Source organism: Theropithecus gelada, chromosome X (assembly GCF_003255815.1).
Source record: "Theropithecus gelada isolate Dixy chromosome X, Tgel_1.0, whole genome shotgun sequence".
Lineage (NCBI taxonomy): Eukaryota > Metazoa > Chordata > Mammalia > Primates > Cercopithecidae > Theropithecus > Theropithecus gelada.
In genome coordinates, this window is record NC_037689.1 from 113,352,899 (window position 1) to 113,375,354 (window position 22,456).

The following is a 22,456-nucleotide window of genomic DNA, read 5'->3' on the forward strand; positions in this document are numbered from 1 at the left end:
GATAAGATACTCCTACAGTCTAGTAGAACAGAAAGACACAAAAGTAATCTTGGTTCTCATGAAACCTAAAAATATTCATAAATGTAGAAAATAAATTTAGGCCGTGCGCGGTGGCTCATGCCAGTAATCCCAGCACTTTGGGGGGGCCGAGCGAGGCAGGTGGATCACCTGCGGTCAGGAGTTCGAGACCAGCCTGGCCAACATGATGAAACCCCATCTCTACTAAAAATACAAAAATTAGGTGAGTGCAGTGGCAAGCGCAAGTAATCCCAGCTGTTTGGGAGGCTGAGCTGAGAGAATTGCTTGAACCCAGGTGGCAGAGGTTGCAGTGAGCCGAGATTGCGCCATTGCACTCCAGCCTGGGCGACAAGAGTGAGACTCTGTCTCAAAAAAAAAGAAAGAAAAAAAAAAAGAAAAAGAAAATGAATTTAAATACAGCCTTTTTTCTCAGCATAAAATAATTTCTAAATATAAGCCTTGTGTGAACAAAGACATTCACTTATAACCCAATATAATCAAATCTAAACTAAGAACAAATCTCATTTAAACATTGTTATTTCTTTGCAATAATTATTGCATACCAAAAAAGAGTCCACTATGAGTTAATGTTACTTAAATAGAACATTGCTCAGCCTACAAATGAAGGTCAGCAGACACCAGTGTCTTGGAATAAAATAGCCCTTTGGCAAGAAAATGAGCCACACCCCATTTAGTTTTTACAAAAATAAAATTCTTTCCAGCTTTACTAAATTGTAGATGTTGCGCACAGCAAGTACTTCTGCAGTAGTTGGTTCTGCAGCTGTGGAAATATTCATGTATGCAGAAGTCCCCAAAAACATCTATTCACCATTACTTGCACATGCAGCTCTTATACTTTCTGTAGTACAGTATTCTGTTAAGTTTTATTTGACTCGTGGATAATAGCAAGCAACTACAGGTATAGCCGACACCTTAATTTCGTGCCTTGAACTTCTGGCGACAGACTTTTTTTGTTTTGTTTTTTGAGATGGAGTCTCGCTCTGTTGCCCAAACTGGAGTGCAGTGACATGATTTCGGCTCACTGCAACCTCGGCGTCCCAGGTTCAAGCAATTCTCCCACCTCAGCCTCTTAAGTAGCTGGGATCACAGGTGCATACCACCATGCTTAGCTAATTTTTGTATTTTTTAGTAGAGGTGGGTTTTCGCCGTGTTGACCAGGTTGGTCTCGAACTCCTGGCCTCAAGCAATCCACCCACCTTGACCTCACAAAGTGTTGGTATTAGAGGCATGAGCCACCTTGCCTGGCCCATTGTCACAGAATTTAAATTGAGCAGGAATACGTAGGATTTCAAATCTGAGAGCTGTTTCATTTGGTGGAAGAGGATCAAAGCAATGTGCTATGACTGCTGTATATGGTTTTCTTCAAGAGCAGCAATAAATTTCTGCCATGTACCATGGGAAAGAGCTGTACTTTTAGGGAGAAAGGAAATAAGCTCTGAGAAAAAAACCCATTCTCCTAGTTCCTTTCACAGTTCACCTGGCACACAACGGGTCTTGATATTTATATTTGAAAGAGTGAAACATGCATGGCCATTAATGCTCCTTGCTGATAACGATTGAATTGGGAAAACCTAATCAGGAAATCAGTGATTTATGAATTACATTGCATAAAATACATAATGATGTGAGCCTATAAGAAGACTAAACAAATGGCTTTCTTAGGTTTTTTTTTCTTTAGGTTTTAGCTATTTTCAGTGAATGATTATGAGTGAATGTTATCGATAGAGTTTTCATTGTGAGAACTGCTAAACTGTAGAGTCAAAGAGGAAATTGGGACCTATTAATATTTTGACTTTTATGCCTGCTTTATTGAGATATAATGTCATACCATCTATTTTTATAGATTTTAGTATATTCACAGATACATGCAACCATCACTAATTTTCAAACATTTTCATCACCTCAGAAAGAAACCCCATACACTTTAGCTAACACCTTCCACAGCACTCTACTCCTGCAACCCTAAGCAACCACTAAACTATTTCCTGTCTCCATTGTGTTCCCTGTTCTGGATATTACATATAAATGGAGTCATATAATAGGTGGTATTTTGTGACTAGTTTCTTTCACTTAGCATAAGATTTTCAAGGTTCACACACCTTGTAGCAAGTATCAGTACTCTATTCCTTTTTATGGCTGGATAATATTTCATTGTATACCATATTTTGTTTATCCATTTGTCCATCGATAGGCATTTGGGGTTGTTTCTATATTATGGCTATCATAAATAATGGGACATGCAAACATTAAGTGTCTACCCATGAGTCAGCTAATGAGTTAGAGGTGGTGCTGACAAGATAACATTTCATTTATTACTACTGTGCTCTTAATATAAATCCTTGCTCTGATTGAGCAGTACTGATTTTTCCATCTAAGTTTAGCTATTTTTTTCTTGTTTCCTGATGCTTATTGGCTTATCATCGACTTGTTCTCAATAACATTTTCCTTAGGAGTATTTATACTGGAATAATAGAAAGCCTGTAAATGCTGTATAATCATCTTTTCTAAAACTTACTGTATAATAGACATTTAGCAAAAAACAATAGACATTTTTGTTTAATCACATTTTTTGAACACTAAGGAGCAAAGGCAAACAGTATTAAGGAGTGCAGAAGTACATGATAAATGCTTTGAAATGCAATGGTTTCAATCAACCCAAAAGCATTATTGAGCACAGCTAATATATTTACTTTTAAATTTACTATTCAAGTATGAAATATATCCACATAAAACACAATTCAAAACTCATAAAGGGTCATAATGATAAGTAAATTAGCCTCTAACACTTGATATTTTTTAGAAGACATTAGTGTTTTACGTTTAGGGATTTTGACAGTAAGTTTGAGGGAGTCTTTATCTTTTGACCTTTTGGGGTGAATATGAGAATGAAGGAATGTAAAAAGATGATTAGAAGAATCACCAGGCCAGAAATGATGGCTCATGCCTATAATCCCAGCACTTTGGGAGGCCGAAGCAGGAGAATCGCTTGAGCTCAGGAGTTTGACACTAGCCTGGGCAACACAGCGAGACCTCATCTCTACTAAAAATAAAACAAAATTAGCCAGGCATGGTGGCATGCGCCTATAGTCACAGCTACTCGGAAGGCTGAGGTGGGAGGGTTGCTTGATCCCGTGATCGTGCCACTGTACTTCAGCGTGGGTGAGAGAGACCCTGTCTCAAAAAAATGAATAAAATAATTGCCTGCAATTTCAGATTATTCTTTTAAGCACCCTTGACCCCAGATTCACCAGGTCAAAACAGCTAATGACTCATAGAACTTTACTCCGTCATTATTTTCTGGATTCAACCCACAGAGAAATTTTTGGATCCAGTCTCCTTACTCTTATGGGCAGGCAGAACCTTGCAGATCCTTTAGGAAAGGCTAGACTTCGCTGAGAAAGGTGGGCTGGAGTTCAGTAAAAAAAAAAAAAAGGTGCAACTTTCTGGAGTCCCATTTAGAACTTCTTACATATTTAGTAGGCCTTTGTTAATTATTAACAATGTGCCTGGCACACTAACATAAATAAAACAGTGTGCCATCGTTTGAAGAGCTGAGTCTAATCTACCTACTGATTTTTGCAAAGGAGGCAACTGAAGTCGGATTTTGGCTTGCCTTACCTTAGAGTGGTCCAGGACAATGGTGGAGGATCAGGTCACCATCACTGGAGACCCAGATTGTAGTAATGGAACTGATCCATCATTCTTCTCACTATATATTTAAACTACACGTCCAGGGTCAACTTTGTTTAGTAGCAGTGCCTCTTCCCTGAATCAGTTTGTATCTACACTTAATTTCTTTCAGAGAGATTAACAAAATGACAAATGCTATCTCAATAAAGTTACCATGAACTCTCTGAAACCCATATCACCTATAACTAAAGCAACTTGCTTTGAGTCTGACAAGCTCTTCCTTAGCTAGTGGAAATGCATTAGCAATAGCTTTACAGTGGTAAGCTAATTTTCTAGGTCATCTTCAACCCAAAGTAGTCATATGATGACAAAATTCCAGTCCCAAACACTGATTGTAAAGAGTTTCCTATATTGTATGTAATATATACAAAAGTTTTTGAAAATTCTAATTCCAGTATATTGAATATACACTGTAGGGTTTATCACTCCTGATTATTTTTTTAATTGAGACGGAATCTCGCTCTGTTGCCCAGGCTGGAGAGTAGTTCCATGATCTTGGCTCACTGCAACCTCTGCCTCCCGGGCTCAAGCAGTTCTCATGCCTCAGCCCCCCGAGTAGCTGGGATTACAGGTGTGTGCCACCACGTCTGGATAATTTTTGTATTTTTTGTACAGATGGGGTTTTGACATGTTGGCCAGGCTGGTCTCAAACTCCTGACCTAAAGTGATCCTCCCGCCTCGGCCTCTAAAAGTGCTGGGATTACAGGAGTAAACCACCATGCCCGGCCCACTCCTGATTTCTTCTAAACTGGATTTTATCATTCTCAGAGTCAGTCTTTCCTCTCTGTATTACTCCTTGCCTAGAAAAAAATGTCTGTTTCATTAATCTGTTCATTCACTTATTCAGGTACTTACACTTATTCAGGTACTTACCGAGCAGCTTTTATATGTCAGATAATATTCTAGGCACTGGGGATTATAGCTGTCAATGAAACAGAAAAAAAAATCACCATCCGTATGAAGCTTACATCCTACTAGGGGAGAGACAGAAAATAAACAATGATTTTATATATTAGATGCTAATGTGTTATGGAGAAAAAGTAAGACTAATGGAATAGGAAGTGGGAAGAAGGGTATTGCCATTTCAAAATATGTGGTCACAGAAGGCATTACTGAGAGGGAGATATTTCAGGTAAGATATGAAGGAAATCAAGGAGTATCCGTGTGAATATTTGGGAGAAGTGTCACTTGAACAAGTAAAAAATATTTCTAATAAAAGATACCTAAATCATCACACATTGATGTGTTTCAGCCCTGAAATTTTCCTTTATGACAGCTCCTTTTTATTTTGGTATTGAACAGAAAAAAATAACTTTCACTCAGATCAAACACTCTAGTGGAGTCATGCACTGACTATATATGCTAAGAATATTGTGTCAGAAGTTATGTCAAAAAAGTTTTGAAAAGATAAGGCCGGGCGCGGTGGTTCACACCTGTAATCCCAGCACTTTGGGAGGCTGAGGCGGGCGGATCATGAGATCAGGAAATCGAGACCATCCTGGCTAACATGGTGAAACCCCGTCTCTACTAAAAATACAAAAAATTAGCCGGGCTTGGTGGCAGGCACCTGTAGTCCCAGCTACTCAGGAGGCTGAGGCAGGAGAATGGCATGAATCTGGGAGGCAGAGCTTGCAGAGAGCAGAGATCGTGCCACTGCACCAAAAAAAAAAAAAAAAAAAAAGATAAAGCGGGAATAATGTTTAAAGCAGGATATAGAATTAATACAAGTAAATGTTCTTTATTTTCCCTATTAATTTAATTATACTATATTCTGTGTTTAATTCTGAATTAGATTTTTTAATTAAACTTTATATTTTGAGATAATTGTAGATTCACACCTACTTGTAAGAAATGGCACATAGAGATCCTGTGTGCCTTTACCCAGTTTGTTCCAGTGGTAAACTCTTAAAAAACCGTAGTACAATAGCAAAACCACAGTGTCGACACTGATACAGACAAGATGCAAATGAGTTTCATTACCAGTAGAATCCCTTTTATTGCCCTTTGATAACAACACACACCTCCTTCCTCCCCTGACCTCCATTTTTGACCCCAGGAAACCACTAATCTGTTCTCCATGTCTATAATTTTGTCATTTAAAAATACTATATAAATGGAGTGATATATAATATGTAGCCTTTGGAGATTAACTTTTCTCTGAGCATAATTTTCTAGAGATTCAACCTAAGTTGATGTTGTGTATGTCAATACCTCGTTCCTTTTCATTGTTGAATAGTACTCCATGGTGTGTATGTACCAAAGTTTATTTAACCATTCACCTATTGAAGGATATCTGGGCCATTTCCAGTTTTGTAGTTTTCGCAAGTATTTGTATACAGGTGTTAGTGTGAACTTCAGTTTTCATTTCTCTGGGATTAATGCCAGAAGAGTGCAATTGCTGAGTTGTATGAGAGTTGCATGTTTAATTTTATAAGAAATTGCCAAAGTGTTTGCCCAGAGTGACTGTACCATTTTGTGCTTCCACCAGCAATGTATGAGTGACCCAGTTTTTCCACATCCTTGACAGCCTTTGGTGGTGTCACTGTTTTTTATTTTAGCCATTCTGAGTGATAGCTCATTATAGTTTCATTTTCAGTTTCATAATAGCTAATGATGTTTAACATTTTTATGCACTTATTTTCCATCTGTTTACCCTCTTCAGTGAAATGTCTGTTCCTGTCTTTCACCTATTTTCTTTCATTTTTTGAGACAGGGTCTTGCTCTGTTGCCCAGGCTGGAGTGCAGTGGCACAATCACGGCTCACTGCAGCGTCAACATCCTAGACTCTACTCACCTTATTTTTCAGCAGTTTTAGATGTTCTAAGGCTTGTTCCTTTCTATGTTAATTTTTAGAAGAAGCTTGTCTATAACCACAAAAACTGTTCTAGGATTTTGAGAGGAATTGAATTAATGAATTAGACTTTTGAAATTGCATATGTAATGTTAATAAAGTTAAAAATGGTAATTCTGTTAAGGAAAACAATTTAGTTCCTTACAAAGTCTAACGCTAGTTCTTATTTTCTGAAGAAATGTGTATTTTTATGATTTTGAAATTATTGAATGAATATTAATTAGCAGTTTCTTTTTTTATTTTTTAAATTTTTTGTGTGGAGATAGGGTCCCACTAAGTTACCCAGGCTGGTCTCAAACTCCTGATCTCAAGCAATCCTCCTGCCTCAGCCTCCCAAAGTCCTAGTATTGTAGGTGTGAACCACCATGCCCAGCCAGCAGTTTCCTTTCAGCCATAACATGAATGACTTTTTTAATGGACAAAATTGAAGTTTTTCAAAGTAATGACACATTTTGATTTAGGTATGTAACTGTCAAGTTCTAAATCACTAATAGGTTTTTGAATTTAAAAATTTTTGAAGGTTTACTTCTGGAATTTTTAAGACCAACCATTAGATTTATAAGGCTGTTAATAAGATTCCTAAACCTATTGTTTTGCCTTAAGGAAAGTATGGTTTACCTTTTCTATTATCCCAAACAAATTCATCTCCCCATAGAGCAAAATGGAATATGCTACTAAATAGTTGAAATTTAGGGTAATGGAGTTTGGGATATAATTCATGAATAGTAAGTCAAAAGTTTTTAAATGAAAACATTTGTGTATTCTCATGCTTTGGTCGTTGATTCTGCAAAATAAAATCTTAAATTACAAAAAGCATCTGATAAACTTCTTAATTTAAAAGAACACTCAGAAATTTACTTTCAGGTATTTAAAAAAAGAGGGAGGCTATCAAACGGATTAGGATTGAAGAAGAACTGAAGAGAAAATGTCACTTTGTTGGTTTTGGGTGAGGGAAAATTGAATGAGATCATGCTTTCTTTCTGTCTTGCTTTCTGAAGATAAAGCTTTTCCACTTTTCTGTCTGCTTACTGATTCAGGGTGGTAGGCGCAAAACACAACGTTCCAGTTATATTTTCCATCCTATTTATATTTAAATTGGCTCTTTATTGTTTAATAAAGTGTATAACTGTTGGTCTATAACATTATGAATGTGGGATTGAGTGTTTAGACTTAGCAGGAAATCGAAAATCAGAGTCCAAAGTACAGTAGCAGAATTACTTTTTTTTTTTTTTTTTTTCTTGAGACAGAGTCTCACTGTGTGGCCCAGGCTGGAGTGCAGTGGCGCGATCTCGGCTCACTGCAAGCTCCGCCTCCCGGGTTCACGCCATTCTCCTGCCTCAGCCTCCTGGGTAGCTAGGACTACAGGCGCCCGCCACCACGCCCAGCTAATTTTTTTTTTTTTTTTTTTTGTATTTTTAGTAGAGACAGGGTTTCACCGTGTTAGCCAGGATGATCTCGATCTCCTGACCTTGTGATCCACCCGCCTCGCAAAGTGCTGGGATTACAGGCGTGAACCACTGCGCCCGGCCAGAACTACTTCTATAATGAAAAATTCCCTAAGTTATAGCATCTGGCTCATAGCATTATCATTACAGTGAAGTTTACCATCACTCATATTAGTGATGTGTTACTTCCCACTTACTCCTAACCCTGCTTAGGTAATGCAAAACTATAATTTAGACAGTGTGATTTAAAGAAGATGCAATATAATGGTACTCATTGTAAACACATATCCAGATTTGTTTCTTCACATCTAATTTATCTGTATTTTAAAATTTATTTTGTCTAGTGAAAGACTTTTAAAAACTCATTCTCTCCAGCAGTGAATTCTCAGCTAGTGAGCCAGGACAGTTTGCCTCATCAAAAGAACTCTGCTAATTGCTTTAGCCAATTTCTGAGGTAATAATCTGGGAGAGGGAAGAGGTTGGTTACTCATGTATAGGTGACTTTTTGCTAACAGTATGATTTTTAGGAAGTGAAGACCACAAAAGCTTTTGACTTGTGGCAGAATTCATTATGATGAGACTTTAGCTGTACCAGGTAACAGATTGCCAAATAAAACACCAAACAAGCAAGATTGGTCAGTTACAATCCAGTCTGTAGTAATCTGAGCCAGCATAGTGTTGTGTTTATGGATTCGATTTCCTCCTCAAAGTCATACAATTGAGGCATCTCAGTAGAAATAAAATAAACAAAGTTTGTAGTGAAGCTCCCATACATTGGAATGGTAAGGGCATATCACTATTAATACTTTATGAGACCATGGTATTTTTGCAGCCAATCTTAAGGATAAATCTACATTGTGTTCAGGATTCTGTGTTGGGCCAGACTTAACAATGACTATTATGTGTAGAAAATAGCAACCATTGTTGCTGAATTAAACTCTCTCTGGAGATTTAAACATTTTTTTTGAAAATTAAGCTAATGGGCCAAGCGCAGTGGCTCACGCCTGAATCCCAACACTTTAGGGGGCCGACGCGGGCAGATCACTTGAGGGCAGGAGTTTGAGATCAGCCTGTCCAACATGGCGAAAGCCAGTCTCTACTAAAAACACAAAAAGATTAGCCGAGTGTGGTGGTATGCACCTGTGGTCCCAGGTATTCAGGAGGCCGAGGTGATAGGATCACCTGAGCCTGGGGGAGGTTGAGGCTGCAGTAAGCTGTGATTGCACCACGGCACTCAGCCTGGGTGACAGAGGGAGACTCTGTCTTTAAAAAAAAAAGAAAGAAAGAAAGAAAAAAAGCGAATAAAACCTTGATGGCAACATAGCCAAAGAAATTAATCAGAGAATAGTGGTGGTCAGAAACAGAAAGTATAGTGGAATAGATGAATTACACCTGGCAAAGGAACTCTAACTTATATTATGTAAAGCTCAGGACAGTCTACTTGTCTGAAAAAGAAATACCAAAAGTATACACATGCAAAAATTTGGATTTTTCAACTGAACTATTTGTGAAAGTTTCCCTCCCACCCCAAATTCAAAAGAAGTATAAAGCAGGCCATTCATGGCAAACTCCCAATGAAATGGAATTAATTTGTATTGTGTTTTGAAAGTATATATATATGTGCTTGCAGGAATTACATGGAAGAATTATACTGACATAGAGTGGCTCTCAAAGTGAACAATGGAATCTTAAGGTCGTTTTATTAAACAGCAAGTCAACAATTTTTCTCCATGAATGTGACTCCACGATAACAGTGGAAGTCAGAAAATATTTCACACGCAAATATATCAGAAATTCTTCATGGATGTATTTAACACTTTGAAGTGATGGCAACATCTGGTAACAAGTAGAAGCCAGCGTCTTAAAAGCTATGGCTTCATGTTACTACTTCATCTGAATTAGTCATTTAAAGGGGATTTTATATGTCTTCCTAAAAACTGACAAGGTTAATCTTTAGACTAGGGCAGGCTGGCAGGAAATGCTAAAGCGGTTCTTTCTTTTGAAGGTTTTGTTATTCCTTGTGAGGTCAAAAAGTAGTTGTTTAAAGTTTGGAAAGCTAAAGCAGTGATGTTTTGACTCTTGACAGTGAGATATTTTTCTTTCTTTTTGCGGGAGGGTGTGTGTGGCAAGTTTGAGGAAAAACTTGATACATTGAGAGTTCTTTATACTTTCCACTCCACTTCTTTTCTCTCAAATGAATTTATTTTCTAAAGGTGCAGAATTTAGAAATTCGTTTCAATTGCCAAATCTGAGCATGGATTTGGTGCTGTTAGAAAATGTAACCCACCATGTGTTCGGCCAGATTAGCTTTCAGGAATGATCGTATCTTATACAGTTAGCCAATGGAACAAGAGTAGATACCTTTTATCCTTATTTATCTGCTTTGCATTAAAAAGACAAATGCTGAAAGTTTATTCTTGACTATGAAATAAACCACTATAATATATGACACTGAGTTAATTCCTTTAGGATGCAATGTCTTCCACATACATCCATTTAATAAATATTTGTTGAGTGCCTACTGTATGACAGGCACTGTTCTATAAGCTGAAAATAGATTGCTGGACAAAACAGACAAAAAATCACTGCCCTCGTAGAGCTTATTACATATTAAAATGGTAGAACAATTTAAAATTATTTAATGCTATCATTAAATATCATTCAACTTTTAAAGATCTTCACTGAATGAGTTTTGAGAACTTTTGCACATACTATCTACAGCTTGAATACGAAAAAAAATGACATTTTGTTTGGAATCTAGGTCAAGAAGCTAGAAGCTGATAAGTAAAGTAAATATTTTATTCTGCAATGATCATTTTCAGTTTTCATTTATCAGTGTTATACTTAGGCCTCTTGAGGAATGTTACTAGTTTAACTTGTGGATTTCTTCTTGAGGGTGGGCTTAATTTGCATTGGGGGAGGTGGTGAAAGGACCTAGTAGCCCTGGAAATTAATGTAAAATCATGGCATTTGTAAAACTATCTTCTGTCATTTGAAAAATTATAGAATACTTAAATGTATTTAATGCTCCTTGTGGAAAATGAATATTGCTCAGTTATTTTTGCCTATGTGAGTAGTACAAGAGCTGACTCAAAGGAGATGACATGATGGTTCCTGTCCTGAAGTGAAATAAGATGATGGGTTGTGGTGGAAAAATGATGTGGTCATGCCCATATTTGCTCACGTCTCTTGTTCATTTCCTTATATAGAGGGAAACTAGGGAAAGTCTCATTTCTTATTTTTTGTTTCCTTTTTTAATTTTCTTTCATACACCATTTCCCTTTCTTTTTTTCTTAAAATTGCATTATAGTGACTTCCAGTTCAATTGGCTCAAGTTGTACTTTGTAATAACATAAATATTCCTTAGAAAGGTCATAGTGGAAGCATTATACCCATTTTAGGGAATTGATTATATATATAGACACAGCCACTCTGAGTCCCTTGAGGATATGAAAAGCATGTTGCAGAAATCCTCATATTTCCTGATGCCAACTAGTATAGTGCCTTTTACAGAATAGATGCTTAATCAGCGTTTATCTATTGAATAAATATGAGCCAGGAAATTTAATTTTGCTCTCCAAAATCCCAAGTCCTTTATATAAGCAGGAAGAAATTTAAAAAAATTTTTTTTTGTTTGTTGGTTGATTTGTTTGTTTTTTGAGATGGAGTCTTGCACTGTGGCCTGGGCTGGAGTGTGATGGCGCAATCTCAGCTCACTGCAAGCTCCGCCTCCCGGGTTCAAGAGATTCTCCTGCCTCAGCCGCCCAAGTAGCTGGGATTACAGGCGCCTGCCACCACGCCCAGCTAATTTTTTTTTTTGTATTTTTGGTAGAGACGGAGTTTCACCTTGTTGGCCAGGCTGGTCTCAAACTCCTGACCTCACGATTTGCCCTCCTCAGCCACCCAAAGTGCTGGGATTACAGGCGTGAGCCACCGCACCCTGCCAAGAAAAATCTAATTTGCTGTGTATGAGTAGGATGTTAATTCATCTTGTAACATATATTTCCTTTCTTAATCTTTTAAAAAATTTATTAAAATTTTCTAAACAGGCTGGGCGCTGTGGCTCACGCCTGTAATGCCAGCACTTTGGGAGGCCGAGGCGTTCGAGACTAGCCTGGCCAACATAGTGAAACCCCGTCTCTACTAAAAATACCAAAAAAAAAAAAAAAAGAGTTAGCCAGGTGTGGTGGCAGGCGCCTGTAATCCCAGCTACTTGGGAGGCTGAGGCAGGAGAATTGCTTGAACCCGGGAATGGGAGGTTGCAGTGACCCAAGATTGCACCACTGCACTCCAGCCTGGGGGACAGAGTGAGACTCCATTTCCAAAAAAAAAAAAAGTTTCTAAACAACACTGTACATGTTATGTTATGATTGTCATGATAAGGTCATGCCTTTTAGACATGAACCTGATTGAGCAAAATGTGCTTTGAAGTAGATAAGCTGTAGATTTTTGTCTCACCTGAATTGATATTAAAGAGGTGTTTTTTCTTTTAACAGTTCAAAAGTACAGAACTCAGGTTAAAACCTAGATATGTAATTTTGTTAATTTTATTTTCAGTTTGAAAATTCTTGTTAAAACCTGCATACTTTATAGGTTTGCTGTCTCTAAAATTAGATGGCTCCTTCATAAATATTACTGAATAAAGCATCAGTTTTCAAAAAGTGTGGCGCATGGGCCCATGGGAGTTAAAATTACTTTCATGATAAAACTAAATTGTTATTTGCTTTTTCACTGTGTTAACATTTGCACTGATGATGCAAAAGCAGTAGTGGGTAAAGCTGTTGAATCAAGATAGTGGCCCCACACTGTAGTAATAGCCATTGTGTTCCTCAGCACCATACCATCACCTTTAGAAAAAAATCTTATACGTTTCATTTACAAATGTACTTGATGAAGCAGGAAAAAATAATTTTATTAAATCTCAATTCTCAGGTATGCATCTTTTTTAATACTGTGTGTGATGAGATGAGACGTACCCATAAAGTATTTCTGCTGCATATGGATATATGATGATTGTCTTGAGGGAAAGTACTTGTGCAGCTGTTTGAGTTGTGAGCTAAACTAGCTGCCTTTTAAGAAATAGAAAACCAGGCTGGGTGCGGTGGCTCACACCTGTAATCCTAGCCTTTTGGGAGGCCGAGGCGGGCGGATCAGAGGTCAGGAGATAGAGGCCATCCTGGCTAACACGGTGAAACCCCGTCTCCACTAAAAATACAAAAAATTAGCCCGGCGTGGTGGCAGGCGCCTGTAGTCCCAGCTACCCAGGAGGCTGAGGCAGGAGAATGGCGTAAACCCGGGAGGCGGAGCTTGCAGTGAGCCGAGAGCGCACCACTGCACTCCAGCCTGGGCGACAGAGCAAGACTCCATCTCAAAAAAAAAAAAAAAAGGACAACCATTTTTACTTTGAAAGATTAAATTAACTGATTATTCAAACCCAAGTATCTAACAGATACTTTATTTTTTAAAAAAATGAACCAAGTGTGCCTATCACTGCAAGGGAAACAACTGAGAGTATTTGTTGCCAATGCTAAAATTAGAACTTTCAAGCAAAATTCAAAATTTTGAGAACTTGCATTAGTCACCATTTTATCCAATCAATACTTAGGCTTTTCTAATGAAATCGACAGTATAATTAATGAAAATGATTTGTTAGTTTGTATAATGAAGTGTGTCAGCATTTGGAAGACCCGCATAACTTAATGAAACAATATTTTTCCAAATGACTAATGCATGATGTTACAAAATCAAGCATGGGTAAAAGGCCCATTCTAAGTGCAAGACAGACCAATAGATTTTGAAAAAATCATTGATATTGTATCAGACTCTACATTGCAACCAACCTTTGAGAAACTACCACTTCTCGAGTTTTGGTGTAGTATTGAAGAATATCTGTAAGTATCTAGAAAGCCTCTTAAAATATTTCTTTTTTTTTTTACAACAGTTTATCTGTAGGAGGCCAGATGTTCTTCATACACTGGAACCAAAACTGGCATTGCAAAAGATTGAATGCAGAAGCAGATATGAAAACCCAGCTTTCTTGTACTAGGTTAAATATTAAAGTGATTTGTAGCAATGTAAACAATGCCACTCTTCTCACTACACTTTTTTTGAAAATATAGTTATTTTTCATTAAAAAGCTTATGTTAACATGTAGTGGGCTTATTCTTATTTTTAAACAAATAAATATCTTAAAAGTTTCGTAGTTGCAATTTTTGATGTGACAGATACACTGATAGATGTAACCCATGTGTCACCAAGCTCTTTGGGATCCTCAGATCCTGAGGCCAAAAAGTTTAGGAACTGCTGAGTTGGGTTTTTGGTTGTTGTTGTTTACCCCCTTATCCCTTTGCCCCAGCCCTCCACTTTTCTCCTATTCTCCTCTCCTTTCTTTTCTTTCTTAAGTGAGAGAGAGACCCTCAGTATAGAAAATTGTAGAGCATGTGAGTTATTCCTTTGTATGTTTTTATTAGCTATGAACTGAACATGTATGACGTTTAAATTCATTCCTTTCCCCATGTGTAGTTCGATGTATTTTGACCTTTTCTTTATTTATTTTAAAATTTTGATTACTTAGTTACACAAATAAAGAGCTAGTAAATACTATCAGGGAGACAGCCCTTGGAATATTGAATTTTATATTTTCTTTTGCGACAGTCTTGCTCTGTCGCCCAGGCTGGAGTGCAATGGCAAGATCACAGCTCACCTACAGGGCTCAAGCTATCCTCCTACCTCAGCCTGCCAAGTAGCTGGGACTACAGGTGACAGCCACCAATACAAAAAAAAAATAATAATTTTTTTGTATTATTTTTGTAAAGACAGGGTTTTGCCATGTTGCCCAGGCTGCTCTCGAACTCCTGGGCTAAAGTGATCCACCCACCTCTGCCTCCCAAGGTGCTGGGATTACAAGCACAAGCCACCACGTCTGGCCAGAATATTGAAATTAAGATATATTCTAACTTATTTTTCCCAAAATATGAAAAAAAAGTTACATAAATGACTTGATTATTAAAACTGACACATCCATGCAACAAGTTTATATACCTAATGCTGTGCCTGGTATGAATTTCCTAAACTTTCCAATATTGTCCCAAAATTACAGTAGTAGTTTCTTGAATGTAAACTTGTTGCCTGTTTTATATGTTAGATCCCTTTGCTTCTATGCTTCACTCACTATGTTTGTTTGTTCGCTTTGTTTTTATAAGTCATGAAGATGGAAAAAAAACTGTTTCATGAAAGGAAAATAGATGAGTGTTGTTGAGGTGTGTCATTAAGCACAGGGGGAGAGGCCTCCAATGTACGTGTCACACACGGAAAGTATACCTAGTACTGGGTGTGGTGGAGAGCAGGACGTCTGCATGAAAGTTTTAAGAGACTTTAAAAATACTATGCCTGGCTGTTGTGTTACAGCTACATATTCCACTGATACTTATGTGAAACTCCTATAACTTTTTGGGGTGTGCCTCTTTTCTCCACCCTGGGGTGGGAGTGTGTCCACAAGTCCATGTGTGAGAACTCTTAACTTTCTGTTTGTTTTTTGAGATAGAGTCTCATTCTGTGGCCCAGGCTGGAGTGCAGTGGTGCAATCTCTGCTCACTGCAATCTCTGCCTCTGGGGTTCAAGCTGTTCTCCTGCCTCAGCCTCTCGAGTAGCTGGGACTACAAGCACACGACACCACATATGGCTTTTTTGTATTTTTGGTAGAGATGGGGTTTCACCATGTTGGCCAGGCTGGTCTCAAACTCCTGACCTCAGGTGATCCGCCCATCTCAGCCTCCCAAAGTGCTGGGATTACAGGCCTGAGCCACCGTACCCGGCCCGGCCTGAACTCTTAATGCCCGGCCTGAACTCTTAATGCCCAGCCTGAACTCTTAACTTTATGGTTTCTGTTTGTAACATCTAGAGAGAATGAGAGTGAGAATTTGGTTTCCATCGGCTTTCCTTAGCATTCATTTTGATGAATTTGGGATGCAATTTAAAAGCTGTTTTCATTCTGCGGCCTGTTGATGGGAATGTAGAATTTATTACAGAACCCTTGCCACCATTTTGCATTCCCAAACCAGTATTCATTACCCATAGTAAAAACCGAGATCCTGTTCACATACGTGCACATACACAGACACGCTCCCTACCGCCCCCTTCACGCACACACCCACACACACCTCAGATGGTGAGTGAGATAGAAGTTTACAAAATGGGTCACATGCTAAAACTTGTTAAATTAGTGGTGAGGTAGAACTGTCTTTTAGCCTGGGTGCGATTGTTCACACCTGTAATCCCAGCACTTTGGGAGGCCAAGATGGGTGGATCACCTGAGGTCAGGAGTTCTGGACCAGCGTGGCCAACATGGTGAAACCCGTCTCTACTAAAAATGCAAAAGTTGGCTGGGCATGGTGGCAGGTGCCTGTAATCCCAGGTACTCGGGAGACTGAGACAGGAGAATAGCTAGAACCCAGGAGGCGGCGGTTGCAGTGAGCTGAGATCGTACCACTGCACTCCAACCCGGGTGACAGAGCGAGACTCCATCTCAAAAAAAAAAAGAAAAGAAAAGAAACAAAAAACTGGCCGGGCAATCCCAGCACTTTGGGAGACTGAGGCAGGCAGATCACGAGGTGAGGAGATCGAGACCATTCTGGTTAACACGGTGAAACCCCGTCTCTACTAAAAATACAAAAAAATTAGCCGGGCGTGGTGGTGGGCACCTGTAGTCCCAGCTACTCGGGAGGCTGAGGCAGGAGAATGACGTGAACCCAGGAGGCGGAGCTTGCAGTGAGCCGCGATCCGCCACTAAGACTCCGTTTCAAAAAAAAAAAAAAAACAAACCAAAACTGTCTCTATGTCCTACACCTAGCATTTACTAAGTAGAAGATGTGCCCTTTTGAAGGGCATATCGACTCCTAGAACTTTAACTACAATGTTTTGCAGTAGAAATAGATGCTATTATATTAAGGTGAAGTGACTTTAGAATTAGTTAACTCGGTGTTGACAGATCACGCTGATCGAAGATTAGCCTTGGAGTTTGGAAAGCTGGAGAGCATAAATATTCCAGATGACCAGGAAAGGAAAAGTCAGAGAAACAGTTTTTAAGTAGCACTGTTATAATGACCTGTAAAACTTGAAACGAGAGAAAGCTGTTTTCTAAAATGAAGAATTACATATTTCAAACATTAGTTTCCTCAATGATACTGCTACATATCTGAAAAGGGTGGTTACGTAGCATTTGGGACAGACCCATCTCAGTGGTTTGAGGCAACAGGTGTGGCTGAAGAAAAGGTAAGGCTGGGGAAAACCCAACATTTCTGGTCTAAACTGATACTGTCTTCTTACTTGAGGCAGTTGCCTGTGCCCCGGTTTTCTCTGTCTGAAAAATGAATGATAACACATACTCTTCAAAGTAGCTCAAAATGCTTGGTAGTTACCTACTATTCCCTGATAGGACACAGGCAGATAGTTCTATGCTTAGAAATGGAGAATTTGATACTCAGAAAAGTTGAAGAAGCTTCATTCACATAGTGAGTCAGCAACAAGGACAGATGGAAAAACATGTCCTCTGACTCCTGCCATTATATTCCTTCTCTTCTGCATTGTGTTGCCTTTTGATATTTCATGAAGGTTTTGTGATTGGTGAAATAAATTAAAGCACTTCCATGAAGGACACAAAATGTGACCCAGTGTCTGCTGATGGTGGTTAGTGATGAAGACAGGGGAACACTGTCTGCCTCATAATGGGGACGATCCAGTGAGGGCTCCTTTTCACAGGTGACCACACTGTGAGTCACCTCCTTATGCTGAGAGTTCAGTATGCTATTATAAAATACTTTATTGTATATTATTTATGAAGGACTAGAGTATCTATTGTCTTTCTTTCATTCTCATGAGGTAGAATAGAGCCGCAGATGGCATTATGCATGCTTTATCCGAGACAGATGATAATAATATCTGCCACTTACTGTGTACCTTGCTGGACTCAAACACTCTTACATATTTATATCTTCCCATTAGGTCATCATGTGGACCTTGTGAAATATGTGGAATAGCTCCATTGTTATAGATATGAACCCGGAGCTCAGAGAAGCTAAGTAATTTGTTCAGGGTCACACAGACTTACAGGTCTGTCAGACTCCTAAGACCCTGATGCTTTCATTGTGCTGCATTTCCTTTCAAATTATTAACTTGCCCTATGTCAGTACAGAAATGGCCTCCTCAGCCTAGCCCAGTGCTCCAACTGATTGTTCTCTCTCATAAAAGACACTCACAACTAACCAGTTGCTTAATTTAGCAACTCACTGATTAGATTGCTAGACCAGTTAAAGGCAAATTTCAATAATGAGAGCAGTTATCACATATCTAGTACTTACCATGCGCCAGACTCTGATCTAAATTTATGACACATATTAAATCATTTAAGCCTTACAACCATGTATAAAATAGTGAACTGTGATATGATGGAGTTGCTCTTATCTTCATCCCGGGATGAGAAAATAGAGGCAGAAGAGTTTTAAGCAATTTGCATGGTTGATAAAGTGTGGAGCCAGGATTTGAACCCAATCTGGCTCTAGACCTCTTTACTACGGCTCTCAGTTAGAAAAGTGTTCAGTTCAGCAAGTGTTGATTTAGTTCCCGTGTGCTATGCCAGCAGAAAATATAGTTCCTGCACAGAAGAGCTTACATTTTTGACATAAATCAAAATGTATATACTTGAAATAAATGCTACACCACCTTAGCATATGGGGTGTAAATGTTGTATATGGATGAAAATGAATAATAGAGACTGTAAGTGAGTGGCCTGAGAGTTAATTTGCCTTCGCAAGTAATGTTCTTGACTATGGACGAGTGACTTGGGCACTGGGGAGAAGCTGTTCCATGTGTTCTAAAATAAGCAGGTTACTTGGCTACTGTTCAAACTCTAAATAGGTATATGGGTTGTAGCTATTTGACCTGAACTAACTTTAAATTCCCCTGAGTCCTTGTATGATTTTGGAAAAAAAAGAAGAAGAAGAAGAAAGAAAACTTTTCTCTTTAAATGCTGCGTTTAAGTTAGAATTTATTAAATTCTCGGCAAAATACTGCCAGGCTGACAGGAAGGGGATTCGTAAGTATTGTATCATTCTTTTGTCAGGGTGTTCTCTTTTTCTAGCAGGAAGTGTTGTGACTTGCTCTCTAAAGTTGCAATTGTAAGAAGAATGTTGGGTTTCCAGATTGCTTTTCTGGGCGTGGGAGAAGGTTCTGTCTATCAGTGCTGCCAGAAAGGAAAGAACCAAGTTTGCTCTCAGCGGGTAACTATTTTAATACTATTTTGACAGGCTCTAACTTTCAGATTACTAAATCTAAATTTAAATACTAAATGATTAAGCAGAAATTTACTTTAAAAAGCTTGAAATTCCTGTTGTTTATTTGTGTAGTTAAGCATTTGGAGTCACTTTAAAAAATATTATTTACTCAACTAGAATAAAATTTTTGTTAAGAAAAAATTTTGAAGTTTAGATTCTAACCTGTTCTGTGTGTATTCTGTATTTGTCTTTATTCAGAGATTGTTTAGGGAGTTTATATTTTTTAAAAATGGGTTTTGAAGTCCTAATTATATAGCTGTATTTATCAAGTTAAGTATCTAAAACACTAAATATAGAAATTATTGTCTATATTTGTGGTGGGGAGGAATTTCAAATGCCTTTGATCCCAGTTAAATGGTTTTTCAAAATTACGTAAAATGGAGATTGAGTTGGCTGTCATGACAGAACATGTCATGATTAAATTAGTATTCTACTCTTCCTAAGTGGGTTAAATCAAACAGTTGTCTTAATGTTTATAATTTGCAAAATAATAAAAATCACTGGTGATTAAATTTTGATGGTATTGGTACTTGGTAGCAATAGTGATTTCTGGTGCTCGGATACATCAAGATTTTCCATCAAATGGTTGTCATATAAGTTTAATTTCCCCATATTTCCAGCAAAGGGAAGTATAGCTAGTTATATAGTCAATCCTCACTCTGAGTTGAATCACCTCTTGGACTGGTTGTACTTAGTATACGCATATGAAGTAAAAAGTGAAGTATGAAACAAAACAAACCAGTTTTTTCAATGAACAAGTGCTGTATTTGCTAACATATAAGCAAGGTATATAACACTGTAGGAGGCATTTTCAGTGACTTGCCGATAGCTTTCTGCGTAGTGTATATAGTGATTTGAGTTGTAGGTCACAATATTTTATGGCATTTTTATTTTAAATTGAAAGGAAGCATGATAACTAGTCTGATCTTGCCTAGTGTCTCTCTCTCTCTCTCTCTCTCTCTCTCTCTGTCTTTCACACACGCACACACCCCACACACATATCCCTGAAAGTTGCCCTTGGCTTCACTCCAACATATGTTAATTTTCGTAAGAAAGGAAACTGGAAATACTTCTTAGGCATGAACATTAATGAATTTCATTAGCAGCAGATTTATTTTACCATAAATTATTCAGATTTTTGGGGTAGATGTAAAAGTTTACTTAGGAGGTATGGAAGACATTAGACCTTTTAAAAGAAAAGTGGGCTATTTCAATCTAAGAAGTTAGTTAATGTACCTTAGCTTTCTGAAGCTAGGGGAGGGAGAGCTGTTTTTTTGTTGCGCCTTTGGGTTTGAAATAGTATTCTTCATCCCAGGAAAAGGGGCTTTTAGACCATAATTAAGACTTGCATTAAATAGCTGCAAAATTCTTGCCTGAGAAACATTTAAATGATGTCTTTAATCGGACCAAATTGAATTGAATATTTCTATTATTAGAAAAAGCTATGTATTAATTTATTTTTAAATAGCCATTGCTTTCAGATCTTATCTTTGTTTATTAAGCATAAAAAAAAGGAAAGGAAACTTTTACCTAAAATGGAGGTATTTGATATTCCTCCAGGAAATGACACAGGATTGGGCACCCTTTGGGAGTTAAGTGACTCATAGATATTGGACTGAAAACAAAACAAAACAAAAAATCAATTAGAATCTAGCTAATCATCAATTATAGCACAGAATAGAGGTATTTCCAGAAAAAATGAACTCATTTCTTAATAGCTATGTAGGGATGAAATCACAGGATTTCTGAGATTTGCTTTAAAGTAATTCAGGGAAGAAAGACAGATAGGGAAGGAGGGAGGGAGAAGAAAGGACAGGAAGAGAGAATAGATGAACCAAGCAAATGTGGAGAAATCTGGATAAATGTAGAATCTGTGATGGGTTTATGGGTGTTTTTGGTGCTATTTTTTCTTGTATATATTGAAAATATTGACAATAAAAATGTTAGTAGACCTTTAGTTTTGGGCAATTTGTATTTCTTTACTTCCTTTCTCTCTCTCTCTCTCACTCTCTCTTTCTCTCTCTCTTTCTTTTCTTTCTGATGGAGTCTCACTCTGTTGCCCAGGCTGGAGTGCAGTGACTTGATCTTGGCTCACTGCAACCTCTACCTCCCAAGTTCCAGCAGTTCTCCTGCCTCAGCCTCCCATGTAGCTGGGATTACAGGCGCCCACCACCACGCCCGGCTAATTTTTTTATTTTTAGTAGAGACGAGGTTTCACCATATTGGCCAGGCTGGTCTTTAACTCCCTATATTTACTTCTAAATGTTATCTTTTATCTATAAATTGCAGGCTTGTCAAAACATGATGTACGCATGATGTGTATGACTGTAAAGGTTAAATGTGCTGCTTGAATGCCGAAATGATTGAAAGTGAAAACTGCTTCTGAAAAGATTTATTTCTGTCTGATTTTCAGCTAAATTCAAAGGACAGGTCACAAACATCTTGAAGAGTCTTGTAGTATCTTGAAGTATTGAACAAGGGTAGTTAAGGCATGATAACAGGCCAATTGGATGTGAAGAATGTGGGGACGTTATTGATCTTGACTATTTTGTTCATAGCTTTCTCCAATAGAGTATGTGTTTTTAAAACCACGTGAGAGGACTATATAGCCTGCATGATGTGTAGGTCTGCGCACTTTCCCTACTCACCTCCATGGAAGTTTATTTATTGAACAAACATTTGGAAGGTGCTTGTTGTGAACCAAGATACAAAGTCAAATAAGATACCAACCGTGCTTTCAAGGAGCTCACAGGCTCATGGAGGAGATAGAGAAAGAAATAGATGTAATCACACTGAAAGCTGAAAAGGGCTATAGGAATATGGGGAAGGGGAGGAACTGGTTAGCAACTATGACCCTATGATGCATCGCCTTTAAAATAATACAAGACTGGGCGCAGTGGTTCATGCCTGTAATCCCAACGTTTGGGAAGGCCTAGGTGGGCAGATCACTTGAGGTCAGTAGTTCGTGACAAGCCTGACCCACATGGTGAAACCCTGTCTTTCCTAAAAGTACAAAAATTAGCCAGATGCGGTGGTGCATGCTTGTAATGCTAGCTACTGCGAAAGCTGAGGCAGGAGAATCGCTTGAACCCGGGAGGCGGAGG

General features: G+C 38.3%; 1 protein-coding gene across 4 annotated transcripts in view; it reads left to right on the forward strand.

Annotated features, from left to right (window-relative positions):
* The window catches only part of PLS3 (plastin 3), an 87,311-nt gene that overhangs the window by 11,979 nt on the left and 52,876 nt on the right, over nucleotides 1-22,456 (forward strand). For 2 of the 4 annotated variants that reach the window (XM_025373242.1, XM_025373243.1), the window contains exon 1: nucleotides 19,178-19,298. The exons of the other annotated variants lie outside the window; for them this stretch is intronic. The gene's annotated coding sequence lies outside the window, so the exon portion shown is untranslated. Of the gene's footprint in view, nucleotides 1-19,177; nucleotides 19,299-22,456 lie in introns of those variants that run through there. 4 annotated transcript variants of the gene reach the window in all.